Below are 22,199 nucleotides of genomic sequence, written 5' to 3' on the forward strand. Positions count from 1 at the left end.
ACCCTCCACCACTCCAGCAACCCTCACTTTGTTTCCTGAGATTAAGAATTCCTCATATCAGTGAGGTCATATGATACATGTCTTTCTCTGATTGACTTATTTCACTCAGCATAACACCCTCCAGTTCCATCCACGTCGTTGCAAATGGCAAGATCTCATTCCTTTTGATGGCTGCATAATATTCCATTGTGTATATATACCACCTCTTCTTTATCCATTCATCTGTCGATGGACATCTTGGCTCTTTCCACAGTTTGGCTATTGTGGACATTGCACAAAGCATAGTAATTCTAAAATGTTAAAATTCTGAGGTGAAGTTTGACATTTGCTGTTTAAGATTTATTTGTTTATTTATTTATTTATTTATTTATTTATTTATTTATTTATTTTACAGCGAGAGAGAGAGTTTGCAAACAGGGAGAGGGGCAGAGGGTGAGGAAGAGAGAGAATCTCAAGCAGACTTCCCACTGAGTGTGGAGCCCTATAGGGGGCTCACTCTTGGGACTCTGAGATCATGACCTGAACCAAAACCAAGAGTCATGGCTCAACCAAGTGAGCCACCCAGGCATCCCTGTAGTTTATAGTAAGAGCTTAACCCATAAGTTGTAAATGCTATTTGTTAGGGTTTTACTTTTCTCACATAATGCACCTGATTAAATGCCCATTATTTAATAGTAATTCATATGATAAAAGGCAGTTTTTCATATTTGTAGTCCACCTCCATCAAGTTTCCAATTGTCACTACTCTTCAAATTCCACCTTTAATTAAAATTGTGTCATCCTTGTAATTGTGGCTGGGTATTTTGCTACCTTGTCATGGTGTGCGTCCTTAGTGAGCCTTTTAATATTCAGCCTAGGTGCACATTGAATACATTACCCCCATGAGAGGTTCCCACCATGGTTGGCTGTAATATTTGATTAAAATGAATAGCTCAAGAAAATGAGGCTGAGCAAAAGGTTAGGTTACTCATTAACATGCTCACTGTTGTGTACCTCTTTAAAGCTAATGCAGAGTATGTGGTTTTACCTGATGACTAGGTGAATTATTAAAACAGAACAGCTGCAAAAGGCAAGGCCTGGCAGCATTTATGCTGAGATTATCTATTTAAATTGGAAATGCAATTCATTTGAATATTTCACCACATTTTTGCATCCATATGAATTAGACATTCAGATGTACACATAGCCAGTGATCCAAAGGGAAACAGACATAATTATAATAAATGCTGTTTATTAGATACAAACTATGGGCCAGACTCTCTACTAGATGTTTTACATATATTGTCTTTAACACTAAAAAAAAAAAAAAATACATGGGGATCTGAGCTATTTGAATTTTACAGAAGAGGAAACTGAGTCTTGGTTTCTCAGTCCTAAGAGTCTGGATTTGAGGCCAGGTCTATGAGACCACAGCCCATGGTATTCCTTTCATTACTGCCCCTCAGTGTCAATTAGAATTTCATAATACCAAATAGTACATATCATTATTTTCTGCAAATGGATTTTTGAATGTCATCACTAAGCTTGACACTGGCTTTGGTGGAAGGATGTACATAGGGATGTACATATTCTTACTCATTATTTTAATTCCGCGTGTTCACCTCCCTCCTGTCAGCCTCTTTCAGCTTTTCTTCAGTAGAACTATATGATTGAAATAGTACTCACTGGCTCTCTTCCCCTTAGATCACATGGGAATGTGTGGGACTGTTTGTACTGGAAAGAGACCACAGTTCTAAGATTTGGTTGAATGATTGTGTTTCATTGATGAATAACATTGAGTGTATTTATATATAATCATGTAATTGTGGAATGCTATTATTGCAATTGCATTTATTCATGAGACAAGTATTTAATGAATATTAACAATGTGCTAGACATTTTATTAGATGATGGGTATATAGTGGTTTAAATAATAGATATGGCTCATAGCCTCAGAAAGTTTAGAGTTTCAGGGAAGTAATTTAAGAAATACATGATTACTCTTAGTTAACTTGGACTATATATACTGTAGGCAGCAGAGGGAAGTATTAAACTCTCCATCTTCCCTTGGTTATGTCATTCTAGACTTGATCTTGGTTTCAGCATAATTAGGCATTATGTGTAATGAACCGAAAGTTTTCTATATTGAAGCAGTCATGAACTGAAACATTTCCCTAAATAACAGAATGCTCATGTATTTTATATGTCTTATGACTAAAAACAATGGTTTTTATGACAATATTTATGCAAAAATTTTTAAGACTTATTATTTTAAGAGCACAAATAGTATTTTAAGGAAAAATTCTTCATGTTATTTAAGAATTGCAGAGATTTTTCTTTTCTTTTTTTTTAAATTTTTTTATTGTTAGGTTAATCACCATACATTACATCATTAGTTTTTGTTGCAGTGTTCCATGATTCATTGTTTGTGCGTAACACCCAGTGCTCCACGCAGAACGTGCCCTCTTTAATACCCATCACCAGGCTAACCCATACCCCCACCCCCTCCCCCTCTAGAACCCTCAGTTTGTTTCTCAGAGTCCATCGTCTCTCATGGTTCATCTCCCCCTCCGATTTATTCCCCTTTATTCTGCCCCTCCTGCTATCTTCTTCTTCTTTTTTTATCTTAACATATATTGCATTATTTGTTTCAGAGGTACAGATCTGTAATTCAACAGTCTTGCAAAATTCACAGCGCTCACCAAAGCACATACCCTCCCCAATGTCTATCACCCAGCCACCCCATCCCTCAGACACCCCCACCACTCCAGCAAGCCTCAATTTGTTTCCTGAGATTAAGAATTCCTCGTATCAGTGAGGTCATAAGATACATGTCTTTCTCTGATTGACTTATTTCACTCAGCATAACACCCTCCAGTTCCATCCACGTCGCTGCAAATGGCAAGATCTCATTCCTTTTGATGGCTGCATAATATTCCATTGTGTATATATACCACTTCTTCTTTATCCATTCACCTGTCGATGGACATCTTGGCTCTTTCCACAGTTTGGCTATTGTGGACATTGCTGCTATAAACATTGGGGTGCATGTACCCCTTCGGGTCCCTACATTTGTATCTTTGTGGTAAATACCCAGTAGTGCAATTGCTGGATCGTATGGTAGCTCTATTTTCAACAGTTTGAGGAAACTCCATACTGTTTTCCAGAGTGGTTGCACCAGCTTACATTCTGACCAACAGTGTAGGAGGGTTCCCCTTTCTCCACATCCCTGCCAACATCTGTCGTTTCCTGACTTGTTAATTTTAGCCATTCTGACTGGTGTGAGGTGGTATCTCATTGAGGTTTTGATTTGGATTTCCCTGATGCCGAGCGATGTGGAGCACTTTTTCATGTGCCTGTTGGCCATTTGGATGTCTTCTTTGGAAAACTGTCTGTTCATGTCGTCTGCCTATTTCTTGATTGGATTATTTGTCCTTTGGGTGTTGAGTTTCATAAGTTCTTTATAGATTTTGGATACTAGCCCTTTATCTGATATGTCATTTGCAAATATTTTCTCCCATTCTGTTGGTTGTCTTTTGGTTTTGTGGACTGTTTCTTTTGCTGTGCAAAAGCTTTTTATCTTAATGAAATCCCAATAGTTCATTTTTGCCCTTGCTACCCTTGCCGTTGGTGATGTTTCTAGGAAGAAGTTGCTACAGCTGAGGTCGAAGAGGTTGCTGCCTGTGTTCTCTTTGGGATTTTGATGGACTCCTGTCTCACGTTTAGGTCGTTCAACCATTTGGAGTCTATTTTTGTGTGTGGTGTAAGGAAATGGTCCAGTTTCATTCTTCTGCATGTGGCTGTCCAATTTTCCCAACACCATTTGTTGAAGAGACTGTCTTTTTTCCATTGGAAATTCTTTCCTGCTTTGTCAAACTTGAGTTGACCATAGAGTTGAGGGTCCGTTTCTGGGCTCTCGATTCTGTTCCATTGATCTATATGTCTGTTTTTGTGCCAGTACCATACTGTCTTGATGATGACAATTGTGATGCCGCCAGGTTTGCTTTTCTTTTTCAACATTCCACTGGCTATTCGGGGTCTCTTCTGGTTCCATACAAATTTTAGGATTATTTGTTCCATTTCTTTGAAAAAAGTGGATGGAATTTTGATGGGGATTGCATTGAATGTGTAGATTGCTCTAGGTAGCATTGACATCTTCACAATGTTTGTTTTTCCAATCCATGAGTATGGAATGTTTTTCCATTTTTTGTGTCTTTCTCAATTTCTTTCATGAGTATTTTATACTTCTCTGAGTACAGATCCTTTACCTCTTTGGTTAAATTTATTCCTAGGTATCTTATGGTTTTTGGTGCAGTTGTACATGGGATCAGCTCCTTAATTTGTCTCTCTTCTGTCTTGTTGTTGGTGTATAGGAATGCCACTGATTTATGTGCATTGATTTTATATCCTGCCACTTTACTGAATTCCTGTATGAGTTCTAGCAGTTTTGGGGTGGAGTCTTTTGGGTTTTCCACATAAAGTATCATATCATCTGCAAAGAGTGAGAGTTTGACTTCCTCTTTGCCGATTTGGATGCCTTTGATTTCTTTTTGTTGTCTGATTGCCGTGGCTAGGACTTCTAATACTATGTTGAATAGCAGTGGTGATAGTGGACATCCCTGCCGCATTCCTGACCTTAGGGGGAAAGATCTCAGCTTTTCCCCATTGAGAATGCTATTTGCTGTGGGTTTTTCATAGATGGCTTTTATGATCTTGAGGTATGTAACCTCTATCCCTATACTATGAAGAGTTTTGATCAAGAAAGGATGCTGTACTTAGTCAAATGCTTTTTCTGCATCTATTGAGAGGATCATATGATTCTTGTTCTTTCTTTTGTTAATGTATTGTATCACGTTGATTGATTTGTGGATGTTGAACCAACCTTGCAGCCCAGGGATAAATCCCACTTGGTCATGGTGAATAATCATTTTAATGTACTGTTGGATCCTATTGGCTAGTATTTTGGTGAGAATTTTTGCATCCATGTTCATCAAGGCTATTGGTCTGTAATTCTCCTTTTTGATGGGGTCTTTGTCTGGTTTTGGGATCAAGGTAATGGTGGCCTCATAAAATGAGTTTGGAAGTTTTCCTTCCATTTCTATTTTTTGGAACAGTTTCAGGAGAATAGTTATTAATTCTTCTTGAAATGTCTGGCACTGGGCTTTTGTTTGTTTGGAGATTTTTGACGACTGCTTCAATTTCCTTAGTGGTTATAGGTCTGTTCAGGTTTTCTCTTTCTTCCTGGTTCAGTTTTGGTAGTTGATACATCTCTGGGAATGCATCCATTTCTTCCAGGTTATCTAATTTGCTGGCATAGAGTTGCTCATAATATGTTTTTATAAATCTTTGTATTTCTTTGGTGTTGGTTGTGATCTCTCCTCTTTCATTCATGATTTTGTTGATTTGGGTCATTTCTCTTTTCTTTTTGATAAGTCTGGCCAGGGGTTTATCAATCTTGTTAATTCTTTCAAAGAACCAACTCCTAGTTTTGTTGATCTGTTCTACTGCTTTTGGTTTCTATTTCATTGATTTCTGCTCTGATCTTTATTATTTTTCTTCTCCTGCTGAGTTTAGGCTTTATTTGCTGTTTTTTCTCTAGCTCCTTTAGGTGTAGGGTTAGGTTGTGTATTTGAGACCTTTCTTGTTTCTTGAGAAAGGCTTGTATTGTTATATACTTTCCTCTTAGGAATGCCTTTGCTGTATCCCAAAGATTTTGAAGAGTTGTGTTTTCATTTTCATTGGTTTCCATGAATTTTTTTAATTCTTCTTTAATTTCCTGGTTGACCCCTTCATTCTTTAGCAGGATGCTCTTTAGCCTCCATGTAGTTGAGTTCTTTCTGACTTTCCTCTTGTGATTGAGTTCTAGTTTCAAAGCATTGTGGTCTGAAAATATGCAGGGAATATTCCCAATCTTTTGGTACCGATTGAGACCTGATTTGTGACCTAGGATGTGATCAATTCTGGAGAATGTTCCATGGGCACTAGAGAAGAATGTGTATTCCGTTGCTTTGGGATGGAATGTTCTGAATATGTCTGTGAAGTCCATTTGTTCCAGTGTGTCATTTAAAGTCTTTATTTCCTTGTTGATCTTTTGCTTAGATGATCTGTCCATTTCAGTCGGGGGGGGGTGTTAAAATCCCCCACTATTATTGTATTGTTGTCAATGTGTTTCTTTGCTTTTGTTATTAATTGCCTTATATAATTGGCTGCTCCCATGTTAGGGGCATAGATATTTACAATTGTTAGATCTTCTTGGTGGATAGACCCTTTAAGTAGGATATAGTGTCCTTCCTCATCTCTTATTACAGTCTTTGTTTTAAAATCTAATTCGTCTGATATAAGGATTGCCACCCCAGCTTTCTTTTGGTGTCCATTACCATGGTAAATCGTTTTCCACCCCTTCACTTTCAATGTGGGGTTGTCTTTGGGTCTAAAATGAGTCTCTTGCAGACAGCATATCGATGGGTCTTGTTTTTTAATCCAATCTGATAGCCTGTGTCTTTTGATTGGGGCATTTAGCCCATTTACATTCAGGGTAACTATAGAAAGATATCAATTTAGTGCCATTGTATTGCCTGTAAGGTGACTGTTACTATATATTGTCTGTGTTCCTTTCTGGTCTCTGCTGCTTTTAGGCTCTCTCTTTGCTTAGAGGACCCCTTTCAATATTTCTGGTAAGGCTGGTTTCGTGTTTGCAAATTCCTTTAGTTTTTGTTTCCCTGGAAGCTTTTTATCTCTCCTTCAATTTTCAATGACAGCCTAGCTGGATATAGTATTCTTGGCTGCATATTTTTCTCCTTTATTGCTCTGAAGATACCATGCCAGTCCTTTCTGGCCTTCCAGTTCTCTGTGGATAGGTCTGTTGCCAATCTAATGTTTCTACTTTATAGGTTACATATCTCTTCTCCCGAGCTGCTTTCAAGATTTTCTTTGTCTCTGAGACTCGTAAGTTTTACTATTAGATGTCGTGGTGTTGACCTATTTTTATTGATTTTGAGAGGGGTTCTCTGTGCCTCCTGGATTTTGATGCCTGTTTCCTTCCCCCCATTAGGGAAGTTCTCTGCTATAATTTGCTCTAATATACCTTCTGCCCCTCTCTCTCTTTCTTCTTCTTCTGGGAACCCAATTATTCTAATGTTGTTTCATCTTATCGTATCGCTTATCTCTCAAATTCTGCCCTCGTGATCCAGTAGTTGTTTATCTCTCTTTTTCTCAGCTTCTTTATTTTCCATCATTTGGTCTTCTATATCGCTGATTCTCTCTTCTGCCTCATTTATCCTAGCAGTTATTGCCCCCATTTTTGATTGCACCTCAGTCATAGCCTTTTTGATTTCGATTTGGGTAGATTTTAGTTCTTTTATTTCTCTAGGAAGGGTGTCTCTAATAACTTCCATGCTTTTTTCAAGCCCAGCTAGTATCTTTAAAATCATGATTCTGAACTCTAGGGTCAACATCGTACTAATGTCCGTATTGAGTAGGTCCCTGGCCGACGGTACTACCTCTTGTTCTTTTTGCTGAGGTGATTTTTTTCATCTTGTCATTTTGTCCAGAGGAGAATAGATGAATGAGAGAACAAAATGCTAACAGGTTAACAACGTCCCCAGAAAATATACTCTAAACAAATCAGAAAAGACCTGAAACCAGGGGAAAAGAAAGGGAAAGAAAGAAAAAAGAAAGAGAAAAAAAAGAAAAAGATAAAGAGAAAAACAAACAAAAACTGAACAAAACAAAACAAAAAAAACAGAATATGATCAGATATGATCAGGCTAGTGCATAGATCAGTGCACACACTAGATTTTGGGTGTATTTTGGTCTTTTAGAAGATAGTGCCTCCTAAAATTGTAAAGAAAGAAAGACTTATATATATACAAATAAGGGTTGATACAATGAAGGGATGGAAGATGACTGTAAAGATGAAAATTATAAAAGATTTTATAAAAGGAATTGATAAGTTGTTTGAAAAAAGAAGAAGATTAAAAAACAAGATAGAGAGAGAATGTGATCAGGCAGGAGACTAGAACAAAGCCATACACTAGAGATTTAGGGTATATTTTGATGTGTTAGAAGAAACTGTATCTCAAAATTTTAAAGAGTGAACAACTTATATATATATGCCAAAAATAAGGGTAACTACTATGAAGGGATAGAATATGACTCTAAAAATGAAAAATAAAATTTTTTTAAAGGGAATTGATAAGATGTTGGTTGAAAAAGGGAAAAAGTAAAATTCCAAAAAAAAATAGTTAAAAAAATTAACTTTGAAAAACTAATGAATCATGGTAAAAAAGCCATGAATTCTATGTGCAGTATTCCCCTAGCGCTGGAGTTCTCCCATTCTCCTTGATTGGTAAACTTGGTCTTGGGTGGCTGTTTGTGCTGATCTTCTGGGGGAGGGGCCTGTTGCCGTGGTTCCCAAATGCCTTTCCGGGAGGCAGAATTGCCCTGCCCTTGTGAGTCCTGGCTAAGCAATCTGCTTGGGTTTGCTCTCGGGAGCTTTTTTTCCCTGCAAGCTCTCGGTACAGCTTTGGAGGTTGAGAGTGAAAAGGGTGGCCTCCCAATCTCCTCCCGGAGGAGCTGAGAACTCGGGGCCTCATTCCTCAGTGCGCCCCCAGAGACAAGCAGTCACTCCCGTGTCCCTGGTCTCCGGCTGCACTCTGCTCACCCGGCCTGTGACCAAGCGTTTCTATCTCTGGCACCTGATCCCGTGTGGAGTCTCCAAACCCAGCAGATCCCTGTGGTGCGCTCCCGCGCCGCTCCTCCCGGGGGAGGAAGGGGAGTCTCCCCGGATCTGCCGCTTGTTGGGTCCCTGCTGGAGGAGCAGTGGCCCGACTGTGCCGCGGATCACAGTTTATGGCAACCCCGAGCTGAGAGCCTGTGCCTCGGCTCTGTCTCTGCAGCTGGCTTCCCCGCTCCGATACCTGGGAGCTCTGCCGCACTCAGGCAGCCCCTGTCTTTGTGTGACCTCGAGGGTCCTGAGACCACACTGTCCCGCGAGGGTTCCACCCCCCAACTTAGCCACTGGAGCGACGTCCCTCAGCGGAGCCGACTTCTAAAAGTTCCGATTTTGTGCCCCGCGGCTCTATCACTTGCCAGAAGTGGCCGATGGAGGCCCCCTCCCCCGCCCTCTATCCTCCTGAATATCGCCTCGGATTCACTTCTCCACACGTCCTACCTTCCAGTAAGTGGTCGCTTCTCTCTTCAGAGAGTTGTTGCTACTCTCCTCTTCGATCTCCTGTTGAGTTCGTAGGTGTTCAGAATGGTTTGATCCCTATTCAGCTGAATTCCTGAGACCAGACGAAATCCAGGTCTCCTACTCCTCCACCATCTTGCTCTGCCCCCCTCCTGCAGAGATTTTTCTAAAGGAAATGTTTATGTTCTTATAATATTATTAAGTAAAATATTTCTAATTTAAAAAATAAATCTGAAGAATAGTAAAAAACAAAACCTATCAGCTGACTCAGTAATCACATTATTTTACACCCTCAATGGTTTATAATCTAAATATTTAGCTTTTAAAACATTTTTGTCAAAATTCATAATTGTTTTGAAGAACACAGGAACATCCTGACTTTTTTAAATTTGCTTTAAAAAAAAGAGAGGGGCAAATATCAAAGAAAATGTCAGCACCATCATTTGTTTTATACTGACAAACTAAAGGTCTCTATTTGTTTTAACTTTTTTCCCTAGAGAGAAGCCATGTTCAGTTTGAAAAGAACAGGGCTTGAAATGGATGCTTAATTGAAACTTTTGTTTATTTTTTATATTAACTTACAATTACACAGGATACCCATGTTACAATCCCTAAATATAGTTTTGTCCTTTTACAAATTTTTATAGAGGACAGTTAGAGTTGGAGATCCATTTGGGTTATTAAAAATCAGTCCTTTCTTATCTTACCTTATTTTGTTACACAAATAAAAGTCAGTTTTGCCTTTCAGGGTCATCAAACCAATATACTCAAAACCAAGATATCCAAACAAATACCTTCTAATTAATTCATTAATTTTATTCTATCTCTGGTGAGAGCTATAAACTCACTCCCATACACTGAGTCATATTTGTTATAGCTATAAATAAGTGTTCATAATTGAAAATGCTGTAGCAATATTTTTATATTTGTAATCAATTTTGCATATCAGTTTATATCCACATATATCTTGAAATATATATTCATTGATATATTTCATTTATGTACAACTAAAAGTTTGGATTAAATCAAAGTTCTCAACAAGTGATTGTTAATATTTTGAGAAATTTGTCGGTTACTTTACTTTCAACTATTTTAACTTACCTATAATAGTAGGAGTGTCTAAAAACGCAAATATATATATTATTTAATATTAATGCAAATTTTTGGATCTGGCTGTCTGTACAAAGTAAAAATTAGACAATGTTTCTTGTCTCTCATTCTGACAAATTTATTGAGGTCACATGTAGGACATTTTTATGAAAGTTAATCCACTCCTCTTTATCTGAAGTTCTGAGCCAGATGTCGTCCTTGATTACTGAAGGCTGGATGTCTAAACCAATGAAAATGGAGGGCACAGAAATATTTACTTATTTGATGGTATGATCCATGTTCATTTCCAAACCATATATTTTTAAGTTTTCATTTTAAGAAGTCCCCTCCTAAAGCCACACATTAGAATCTCTAAGGAGGAAATATAATTTGAGAGTAACTGTTTTAAAGCTGTATATTATAAATGCTCATTTCAATTTCTGGTATAAATAAATGCAGAATAAATGTATGTTGGTTGTTTGAATAAGTGACTGATCGATTTTTACCACCGCATCTCACTGAAACTTAAATCATTATGTCTTATGAGAACCCATTATGTGCCAAACATCGCTCCGTGTTTTGTATAAAAGACAGAAATGATCCTAGAGCTTAAAGTCTAGTTAATGAGACAGTCATTGACCAAATAAATACATATGTAATTATATGATTTAAAATTGTATTGTGTTTTATGAAGGAATATATAATATATTTTCTTATATAAGAGATTAACAGGAAGAATAATTTTGAATAGGGTAGGGGGTCAGGGAACATCTCAATCATAAAGTAGTATTTAATCTAAAACCTGAACATTCTTAGCTAGCTGAAGACTGAGAGAAAGAAAAAAGACCCTAAAGCAGCAAAAACATGGAAAATTCAAGAAAATGAATGAATGCTGGGGTCTGGTAAGTAAGATGCCCTGTAGGACTAGATGAGGTTCGAGTGGTAGATCTGATCATGTAGGGTTTTGTGACCATCTAAAATGCAAACAAAAAAATAAAAAAATAAAATGCAATGAGATATTACTGAGGGTTAGACTGGGAAGTGATATAAACTGATTTATATAGAAAAAGTCACTGTGGCCAGAAAAATAAAAGGAATTATAAACAATTGGGAAGGGGCACCTGGGTGGCACAGTCTGTTAAGTGCCTGACTCTTGATTTCAGCTCAGGTCGTGATCTCAGGGTATTGAGATGGAGCCCTCACTTGGGCTCCTTTGCTCAGTGGGGAGTCTGCTTAAGACTGTCTCTCCCTACCCCTCTGCCCTTCCCCACCACCTCTCTCTAAAATAAATAAATAAATCTTAAAATCTTAAAAAAAAAAAAAAGCAATCGGGAAGATGTAAATTTGGAAGTGTAGGAATCAGAACACGGGTCCAGAAATCAGGGCGGGGTGGCAGTGGAGACAGTGTGGCAGTGAGAATGGAGAGTATTAAGACTGAAGACCTGCAAAATGACTGATTGGACATTACGAATGGGAAGAGTGGAGGAAAGATGTGTGGATAAACAACTCCCAGGGGCCTCAGAGGTATTGCTTGTAACATTAAGACATATCTGTAAGTAGCAGCTTTTGTCTGAGTAGATCCTGTGATCATGAAATTCACTGAACAAATAGTCCATACAGCTGATGCTCCAAGTACCAAAAAAAACAAATTCAGTTCTTCTCTTTGGGCCTCTGCCCTGCGATGATTTACCTTTCAGTTTCCCTAACTCCCCTAAATTGATTTTCTTGATTTCTCCCTTCTTTTAATTATTTGAATATTGTATCTACATTCCACAAAGGATATTGAAGTAGAAAAGGTAACGAATAAAAAAGGAAGTAAATTTACAAGAGTTAAAATTCTCTAAAATGCAACCTCCATTTTCCTTCTTCCTCCAACCCCCCCCCGCCATTTACACGTATTGTAATCTGCCCTTAAATAACTAGCCCCCTGCCTTGTGCCTATGTTGATACCTTCACTTAAGACAAAACAAATGAGAAGTGAGAACAAAAGTTTTAAAGACACCCCTTCTTTCCCAACAGTTAGAATTCAAAGATTGCCTATGAGCATATTTAGGTGCTTCGGGAGATAATCTAGAAAGAATGGACAAATTTACCATTTGAAAGTCTCTGTTTGATTCACAGAAATATATGCAAGGGGAAAAAAAATGCACCAGCTGAAACTTTTTGGAAAGATTCTTCAGTGGCAAGTGGGCATCATTTTTTTTTTTCATTTTTGATGAGAGCCTTTCTCAGTTTTTGGCATTGAAACAATATTATATTTTATTCAATATTTGGTAGTAATAACATATGTGAATTACATTTTCATATATCCTGTGCCTATGTTATAATACTTAATGCCTCTTTGATTTATATATATGATCTAATGTTAAGTAACATTTTGTGATCCTTAAGACAGATGTTATATAGTAGGAGGAAATGTGCAAATAGAGAACTTTGTCTTAATCCTGACCTCACTACTACATAGTTGGGTGATGTTCGGCAACTATCTTAAATTTTCTGAATCTGAGTGTTCCTATCTGTAAAGTGTGACAGACGATATGCTAAAACTTCCGTTTTTAAATTAGCTATGGCAAATGATTAAGTAACCTGTAACAACACATGAGCAACATGTTACAACACCTGAACAAACAGGTATTCACATGAATACAGATAGCATAAAGCTGAGCTAACTAAGCTGCTCCTAATGCAGACTTGCTTGTGCTCCCATTTGGAGTTACCTGCTTAGCTCCCATTGAAAAGAAAATCTTACTAAAATGCTAGTGATTGAGACATTGTTCTAAAAATAATACTGCATATATTCTAATCTATTAAAAACTATATTATTTACCAACTGTAATACTTAATCATTACAAGTTGTAAATTACCTGACACATTTCACAGCTGTAGCAACAGTATAGTTGGAAATCAGTCTTGAAAATCAGTAATTTTAAGGCTCTGCTATGGTCACATATACAGATTCTTAAAGCAGAATTATTTCAACATTTCCATCACATTTAATTTTAGACTTCATCTGTTTTTTAAATGTACAAATCAGCCATAATGTAGGCAAGTGTGGTTCTCAACAGAAGGGCATATTAAAAGCCGATGGATTTGCCTAATGTATTTGATATTCTGTGGAAGAGAATGTATTAGTTAAATAACCAACGATGTGCATACTGAGGTGGATAAAAACAGTTCACAAATAAAAAAAAAAATTACCTGATGGTACTGAATTTTATGAGTACATTTAGTTTAAATCTTAATGGAATATGTGTGAGAAAAAAATAATAGTTTCATGGGAAGGTTGTGTGAAGCAATAGTAACTTATATCATAAGCTCAAAATAGTGAAATAACTTACAAAGCTGAAATATTCAGCCAAACTCCATTTTATCTGTCAGCCTCCAGTCAGAAAAAAATGGAATCCGTGTCATATATTTGAAAGGAGGGAATTTAGCACGGAGAACTAATTACAGAGAAGTAAGGGGAAATGAGGCAACTCAGAGTTGACGCTTGCAGGCAACGCTTGTCAATCTAGGGCTGGGAGAAGGAAAGCAGAGGGTAGTGCCAGAGTTCAGGAGCCAGCGCTATCCAGAGGGAGAAGGGGAGGGGACTTTTGAGGCTTCAGGCAGCTGGGCCCACCAAGCTGGACTTGAAAGTAGGGAGAAGAGGCTGCTGGGCCAGAGCTGCCTTCCAGAGGATTTAAAGCCACTGCTGGAACTGCAATATGGCGCTGTGGAGGAGGAAGCGGACACCGTCTCCTTTCCTCCTGCCCTCCAGGCTCACGGCAGTGCCTCCCATTGGCCAAAACAAACACAAAACACTGTGGGAAGAGAAACCCAGACAATGTCATTTTTAGATTTCAGCTCCTTGAGGTATGAGCCGAGCAAGGTGAAAGGAAGGCATGAATCTGAGTGCAAACAGGAGAATGACAGGGGCATCATAGGTCAGTTATAACAAATGCAGGATTGGAGAAAGAGCTAGCCGGAAAAAATCTGTACTTCCTTTCATAATCGAAGTCAACTATCCACAGGAATGCTCAGTGGTGCCAAATTGGAAAAATCTTTTCTAATGATTAAAGAAAAATACTGCAACATCTAATTTGAAATCGCAACCTGAGGTCTGAATTTCCTCACCTAATTTGAAATCTAAATGTCATTTTAATCATTTATCATTATTTCTGAGTATGAATAGAACTCTTAAGATTCTCTGAATTTCCGGCTTTGCGCAGTGTCAGTATTGTAGCCAATGAGGTTTATCCGAGGCCTGATTATTGCTAATTGAAAGATTCTCTGAATTTCCTTCTAACCTTTTCCCTCCACCTCTTCCAATGCTCATAAATACCCGCATATTCTAAATTACAGTCTCCTTTTAAGAGGACCTGTTGCGGTTGCATCAATGCCTACGTTTCATAAAAACGGACATTTTCAGGGCACCTGGGTGGCTCAGTCCTTAAGCGACTGCCTTTGGCTCAGGTCATGATCCTAGGGTCCTGGGATCGAGTCCCGCATTGGGCTCCCTGCTCAGCGGGGAGTCTGCTTCTCCCTCTCCTGCTCACCCTGCTTGTGTTCCCTCTCTAGCTGTCTCTCTCTCTGTCTGTGTCAAATAAATAAATAAAATCTTTAGAAAAAAAATGGACATTTTCTTCGCATTTACTAGGTAATTTATTTGGTATAGTATAATGGTAAAGATTTCCGAGCACAGTTTTACACACACTGAGCACTGTGGAGATTTTCTGTGACTAAAAAAAGAGAAAAAAAATGAACTAGATAAACCTAAAAAGATGAGGTGTTTACAGCCAGGTCTAAGTCTATGATTGTTATAACATGAGAGTAATTTTAAAGTTGAATTAAAGGTAATGCACCTCTACCTCTGGCACCATCCCTCCTCTAATCTCGTATTGTCTCTTCTCAGTCCTTCCTGATACTCAGGTTCATCATTTGTTAGTTTCCATCACTCTGTCTCCTCTATGCCTTCCTCTTTGAGATTTTTTGCGTGGCACACATCCAGTTGCCAGAATACTAATTTCTCTTCCCCCAAATTCCTATTAAATACTTCTCCCAACTGATACCTAGATTTTCCTAATAAGTCTGATGATTTTGAAAGCTCTAAGCATTAAAAAGTATACCACTGATAAGTTTAACAGGTTTCTAGCTCCTGTTAAAAGTCCTTAAACATATAGTATATAGGAATATTGTATATGTATTTTTTCTTAAGCTTGAATAATGTACAGACCTCTTTTGGGGGGAAAAGCATGCCAGTTTGAGAAATATTAACTTATGAAATTATGTTTTTCTATCTATATCTATCTATCTATCTATCTATCTATCTATCTATCTATCTATCTATTTACTTATTTGGCAGAGAGAAAGAGAGTGAGCATAAGCAGGGGGAGTGGCAGGCAGAGGGAGAAGCAGGTTCCCCGCTGAGCAAGGAGCAGGATGTGAGCCTCAATCCTAGGACCCTGGGATCATGACCTGAGCCGAAGGCAGAGGCTTAACCAACTGAGCCATCCAGGCGTCCCAGAATTGTTTTTCTATAGAAACTTAGGTAAATCGTGATTATGATTTATCACTGCAAGGATAACTTTATTTTATAACTGGAAATGTATGGGTTTTTTTCAGTTAAAAGTGTTTATTTTTTTAAATCCCTTTTCTTTTCTTTTTTTAAAATTTAAACTCACTTAGCCAACATATGGTACATCATTAGTTTTTGATATACTGTTCAGTGATTCATTTGTTGCACATAACACCCAGTGCTCATCATATCACGTGCCCTCCTTATGGCCCATCACCAAGTTACCCCATCCCCCCACCCATGTCCCTTTCCACAACCCTCAGTTTGTTTCCCAGAGTTAAGAGTCTCCTATGGGGGCACCTGGGTGGCTCAGTTGGTTAAGCGACTGCCTTCGGCTCAGGTCATGATCCTGGAGTCCCGGGATCAAGTCCCGCATCAGGCTCCCTGCTCAGCGGGGAGTCTGCTTCTCCCTCGGACCCTCCCCCCTCTCATGCTCTCTCTCTCTCTCTCTCATTCTCTCTCTCAAATAAATAAATAAAATCTTTAAAAAAAAAAGATTCTCATATGGTTTGCTTCCCTCTCTTATTTGTTCCCCTTCAGTTTTCCCTCTCTTCCCCTATTGTCCTCTGCACTATTCCTATGTTCCACATAGGAGTGAAACCATATGATAACTGTCTTTCTCTGACTGACTTATTTTACTTAGCATTATACCCTCCAGTTCCATCAATGTCGATGTAAATGGTAGATATTCATCTTTTCTGATGGTTGAGTAATATTCCATTGTATATATGAACCACATCTTTTTTTTTAAAGATTTTATTTATTTGAGAGCAAGAGAATGAGAGATAGAGAGCACGAGAGGGAAGAAGGTCAGAGGGAAAAGCAGACTCGCTGCTGAGCAGGGAGCCCGACGCGGGACTCGATCCCGAGACTCCAGGATCATGACCTAAGCCGAAGGCAGTCGCTTAACCAACTGAGCCACCCAGGCGCCCCCACATCTTTTTTTTTTTTTTTAGTAATCACTGATAGTTTAGCAGAATTAAAAAACAAAAAGTTTTTGTAAAAATTCTCAGATCCCCAAAAACAAGTTTCTGCAGGCTCCCAACACTGACTCTGTCACTTTCCCTCATTAACATAAGAATATACTCTGTACTTAGAACAAGAACACTTCATAGTTGCTTCCAATCTGTTGAAATAATAAGACAACAATGTGGGTAAGAAAAATCAACATGCTTTTCATAAGAGTTATTATCTACTACGAGCTAGGAGTTTATTGATTTGATGGATAATGCAAAGAAAGTGAAGAAGTAGTACATTATATTATTCATTACATTAGTCATTATATTATTATGGGCAAAATGAATCTGGGAAAGTTACTTGTGGGTGTGAAATGAGCTGTGTCTTAAGTGACTTGGATTGGTGGAGTAGAAGGAAGACTATGGCAGGGCCATTAACAATAAAAAGAAATCCGTGCAGAGGGTGGGACTGGCCTCCTTGTGGTGAATTATTGGTTTTCAAGTCATGTTCCACTGACTGCTAAGACTTCAGATATTATGCAAATGTGTGGTTAGATTTTCATTGTTAGGAACATATTTAACATAACAAAACAAATATAATTGCCACACATTTTCAATTACATAAATTGATTTGAACTCTTTGAAGATCAACAAACAAGTTAACTTGGGCTGCCAACCTAACTCATTGTTGAGTATTCCATTGGTTCAGTTCTTTTTTTCATCTCTGTACATACATTTTACTTTTCTGTAAATAAGTTATTGATCAGGAAGCTGTAGCTTTGCACTTTTAAAAATAAAAATGTGAGAATGGTCACCCATGTAAAAAATGTACAAGATAACACAAGCATGATATGTTTGATTAAGAGTACAAGGTTCACGTATCCAGTACCTGGTCTAGTTGGATAGTAGTATAGTCGTGGTATAAAACTATTGAATATGATAGTTTACATAATGTTTCTATCACATTACAGATAATTTTTGCTTGGAATGGAAGACCCAATATGATTTAGCAATTCTACTTGTAGTATCTACCAAAGACAAATGCAAACATATATCCACATAGAAACTTATACATATATGCTCATAACAAAATTATTTATAATGGGTAAAATATGTGAACAATTGAAATTTTCATCAAGTCATTAAAAGATAAACAAAATATTATATATCTATACAATGGGATATTAGTTGACAATAAAAAGAATGTTGTGCTGATACATGCCATTACATGGTTGTAATATCTCTAAAACATGCTAAATTAAAGAAGCTAGTCACAAAAGACCAAATATTATGTGATACTAGTTAGCTTGGGAAATGTCCAGAATATGCAAATATAGAGACATAAAGTAGATTAGTAATTGTCTAGGGCTGATTGATGGAGGGGGGTGTGGGAGGAGCAGAGAGAGGAAATGGGAACTGAGAACTAATGGACATAGAATTTCTGTATGGGAAATGTTCTACAATTAGATTTTATTGATGGTTGTATAACTCTGAGTATACTAAAGAATGTTGAACTGCATACCTTAAAGAGATGAATTTTATGGTAGGTGTATTGCAGCTCAATAAAGCTGTTAAAATTAAATTGTAGATGAATATTATCAGTTCTTAGTTAGTGCTTGAAAGAAACTGGTTAAGAAATGTAACCCATATCACCAATTACAATTGACCTTTGAACAATTTGGGGGTTGAGGCATTGACCCTGTGTGTAGTTGAAAATATGCATATAAATTTAACTCCCCCAAAACTTACCTACTAATATCCTACTCTAGACCAGAAGGAAGCCTTAATGATAACATAAACAGTCAACACAATTTTGTATGTTATATGTACTATACACTATATATTTATAGTAGAGGAAGATAGAAAAAAGAAAATGTTATTAAGAAAAAGCACAAGGCATAGAAAATACATTTACAGTGCTATACTGTAAAAAATCTATGTATAAATGGACCCATGCAGTTTCAGCCTGTGTTATTCAAGGGTCAACTGTTATTGAAAAATATTAAGCTCAAAGCATGGTCATGGGTTAAAAATATGACATCGCTTATATTCAAATAGTTCATTATATAGTTGAAAGAAGGATATATAATTTTGAATTCACAAAGTGCTAAAAACTTACTGCAAAATGAATTAAATTCTAATTCCAGCTGGAAAGACTAAGAATTTGTTTCCCGTTACTAAATCATCTGTTAAGTGGGAAAGAACCTACAAATCCAGAGCATAAATGAACCAACTCATGAAAAAGGCCTTAAAAAAAAATCCAGCCTGTCAAATGTGATTGAGCATCATTGGACAAATACATTGTAGGTACTATTAAAAAGCATGTGAATGCTCAACCTATAAGATTCTACCAGTAAAGTAAAAAATTACTAAGAAGTGGCTTAGTTGGTTAAGTGTCCGACTCTTGATTTTTGGCTCCAGTTATGATCTCAGGGTCATGAGATCGAGCCCTGTGTCAATCTCGCACTGAGTGTGGACTCTGTTGGGATTCTCTCTCTCTCCCTATCCCTCTGACCCTCCCCCTGCTCAAAAAAAAAAAAAAATTTCTTTGGATACCAAATGATTTTGTATGTCTTCCATATCTTTTTTAGATTTTTTAAAATGTATTTACTTGAAAGAGACAGAGAACACAAGTGGGGGGTAGAGGCAGAGGCAGAGGGAGAAGCAGGCTCCCTGCTGAGCAGGGAGCCCGATGCAGGGCTTGATCCCAGGACCCTGAGATTTGTGACTTAAGACAAAGGCAAAAACTGAACAGCCTGAGCCACCCCGGCGTCCCAGTATGTCCTCCACATTTAGTCACAAGGAGAAATTATGATCAATTTTAGTAAAGATGAGATTATGCTGCCTGAATTGGAAAGATTAATGTTATATTTTATGTTAGAATTTAAAAAATGATGCTACATATTTATTTTGCACAATAATATTGCAAACTTCTCAATATCATGAAACAGGTAATTTCCATTCTTTACATAAAATTTAAGGTAGATACTACGACAACCTGATTAGAAGCATTGTATGTTGATGCAAAAGAAGGAAAAATCCCTGAAGCAATTACTTCCTCCATTTATAGTGTTGAATGCCTGTTAGAAGCAGTAATGGTTATTTTAATTGGAAATAGAAACACAAAAAATAGAAAGTGATTTATGCAATTTCACCTAATTGTAAATTGCCTTTTTAGTTCTCATGTTTCTTCTCTGCACCAGAAATGTTATTGTGTTCTAGTATTACTAACTTCTATTATCAACATAAAAAACTCATAGTTTCCCATATTCCTAACATATCTTCATAGAGAGTGAGGAATAGCATCTCTCAAGGAGAAATGAGAAATGAGTCAAAATTTTGTGCGTCCCATCAAGAGAATACACTAAAGCCCAGGGTTTTAATCTGAATAGGTATCGGTAACGTTATTCTCATTTTTAAGATGAGAAAATTGATTCTTCGAAAGAATCAATTTGGGGCCCTTCCACATACTGTCATTAATTCTCAACAACTTTATAAGGGAGGGTGCGTGAGACCATGTTACAAATAAGGAAACTGGTTCTACAAGTGATTAAGCAAATTCCCCTTGGATAAAGCATGAGCTCTGCAATACACCAGGCTGTTCCTCCAGCTTCCTTCAAAGAGCACAGTATTGCCATTTAATCTCTTCTAGATGTTCCTGAGGGGTGATTTATCTTGAGCATAAGGGAAGAGACAGGATGACCAGAGTCAACATTTAAAGCCCACCATCTTATGACTCCACTCACTGAATCTCAAAAATCAGCCACTGAGCAGACTGACGATGAAAATCACTCTCAGAAAAGCCCTAAGGAATTTGAAAGGAAGATGTATCTGTCAGTCATAATATTAGCTATCAGGAGTAGCTGATCAGATAGGTATCCACTGCAGGATCTATTGAGAATGGGAGCTTTGTCTATCTAATCCACTTCGATATCCCTAGCATCAAGAAAAGGGGCTGGTAAAGAGGAAGTTCTCAATAGGTATGTACCGAATATTGGATGAATGAATAAATGTGACCATATTCCAAGGTAGAGGAAATAAGTTGGATAATATTTCCAAGTCCCCAAGCCATTGAAATTCTAGCTGTTATTCATGAAGATTTACTTTTGGATAGGGATTTCCTATGTACCATTTACCCAGTATTCATTCCCATTTCCTCACGTGTCAAAGGTTACAAACAGCAATAGGAAGTTAAAGCAAGAAAGGGAAACATTATAAGAATATTCCACTTCTCTTGTTCAGAAAATATATTCATTTGAAGTCCTCATACACTAAATTGAAAGCATTTTGCCTAGGAACTAAAAGAAGAAGCAGAGAGTGCGGCTACTCATGGATAATTTAGGTAACCTTTCCAGCTAGACCTAATGTGTAAAGGAGAGAATATTGGGAAGTTACAGGCAGCTACAGCGGCAGGAGTAAGAATTTCCAGGAAAAGGAAGCAAATATTACCTATATCCATCCTGGTCTTCGCTTTAAAAAATCTTTTTTTCTTTTTCACTTTTCCTGTCCCTTATTTTAAATATATATAAAATGAAGAGACATTGAACGTGAATGATAAGCCCACTTTGACTTGTATTTTGATCCTTTGGAAGTGGGAAGTTTGATTCAATACAAAAGCATCAGAATTTATTGAGAAGCTAAGGGCTATTTTTTGCAGTTATCTTATTTGATATTTCTAGCTTACTTTGATAGCCCTTCATTTGGACATTATGAGCTGGAGATCATCTATTTGCCTCTACAGATCTACTCTCCACCTTTCTCCGTAATACTGGCTTTGTGCTTCTCGCCCTCTGATTTCTGGTGGTAGTCCCCCAATGGGTAACGCTGTTGGGATGGTAGAAGTGAGGAAAATGAGGTCGGAATATTTTGGAGTATTTATTCTGTCGGCACCCTTATGGTCACCTCTGACGGGCTGTGTCCTGTGCTGGAGGTTAATGATCCTTTCGATCTTACCCTTTCTGGATTAGGTTACCCTAACCCAGGGTAACCTAACCCAGAACCCTCCCCATGTCCCTGCGGACCTGAGGTCTCTGCTTCTATTAGTACTAGTGCATTTCACTCCTCCTTGTCACATGGGAAACAGCCCTGTGTAAAATATCCTGTCTGCAATAGTCTCCATTTTCATTTTTCCTCTGAGTGCGTCACCTGTTTTCTTCTGCTAACTGGGCCGAGAAACACGGCATCCTCTTTCAGAATCCTACGCCTCTCTTTGCTTTCTTTTCTTTGTCATTCCCATGACAGTAACTTCTAGTTGAAAGGGTGAGTTTGAGTGTGAACCTCCAGGGCAATGTCTGTGTTTGATACGGAGATTTTTGAATCATCGGATGATATTGGAGACTATGGCAATAGATAAAAGGACCTGGAGAGCTTACACAGACTGTGACAGAAAGGCTAAGGGTAGAATAATTATAGCTGGTGTTCACTGAGCACA

The 22,199-nt window shown here is 37.8% G+C and overlaps 1 protein-coding gene and 1 pseudogene across 3 annotated transcripts in view; both read left to right on the forward strand.

Moving 5' to 3' along the window:
* The window catches only part of SGCZ (sarcoglycan zeta), a 463,311-nt gene that overhangs the window by 146,507 nt on the left and 294,605 nt on the right, over positions 1 to 22,199 (forward strand). The window lies entirely within an intron of this gene.
* LOC114206245 (U4 spliceosomal RNA) lies at positions 14,455 to 14,614 on the forward strand (annotated as a pseudogene).

Source organism: Eumetopias jubatus, unplaced genomic scaffold, assembly GCF_037043125.1.
Source record: "Eumetopias jubatus isolate StellerSeaLion01/CBP00866 unplaced genomic scaffold, mEumJub1_p1.0 scaffold_2, whole genome shotgun sequence".
NCBI lineage: Eukaryota > Metazoa > Chordata > Mammalia > Carnivora > Otariidae > Eumetopias > Eumetopias jubatus.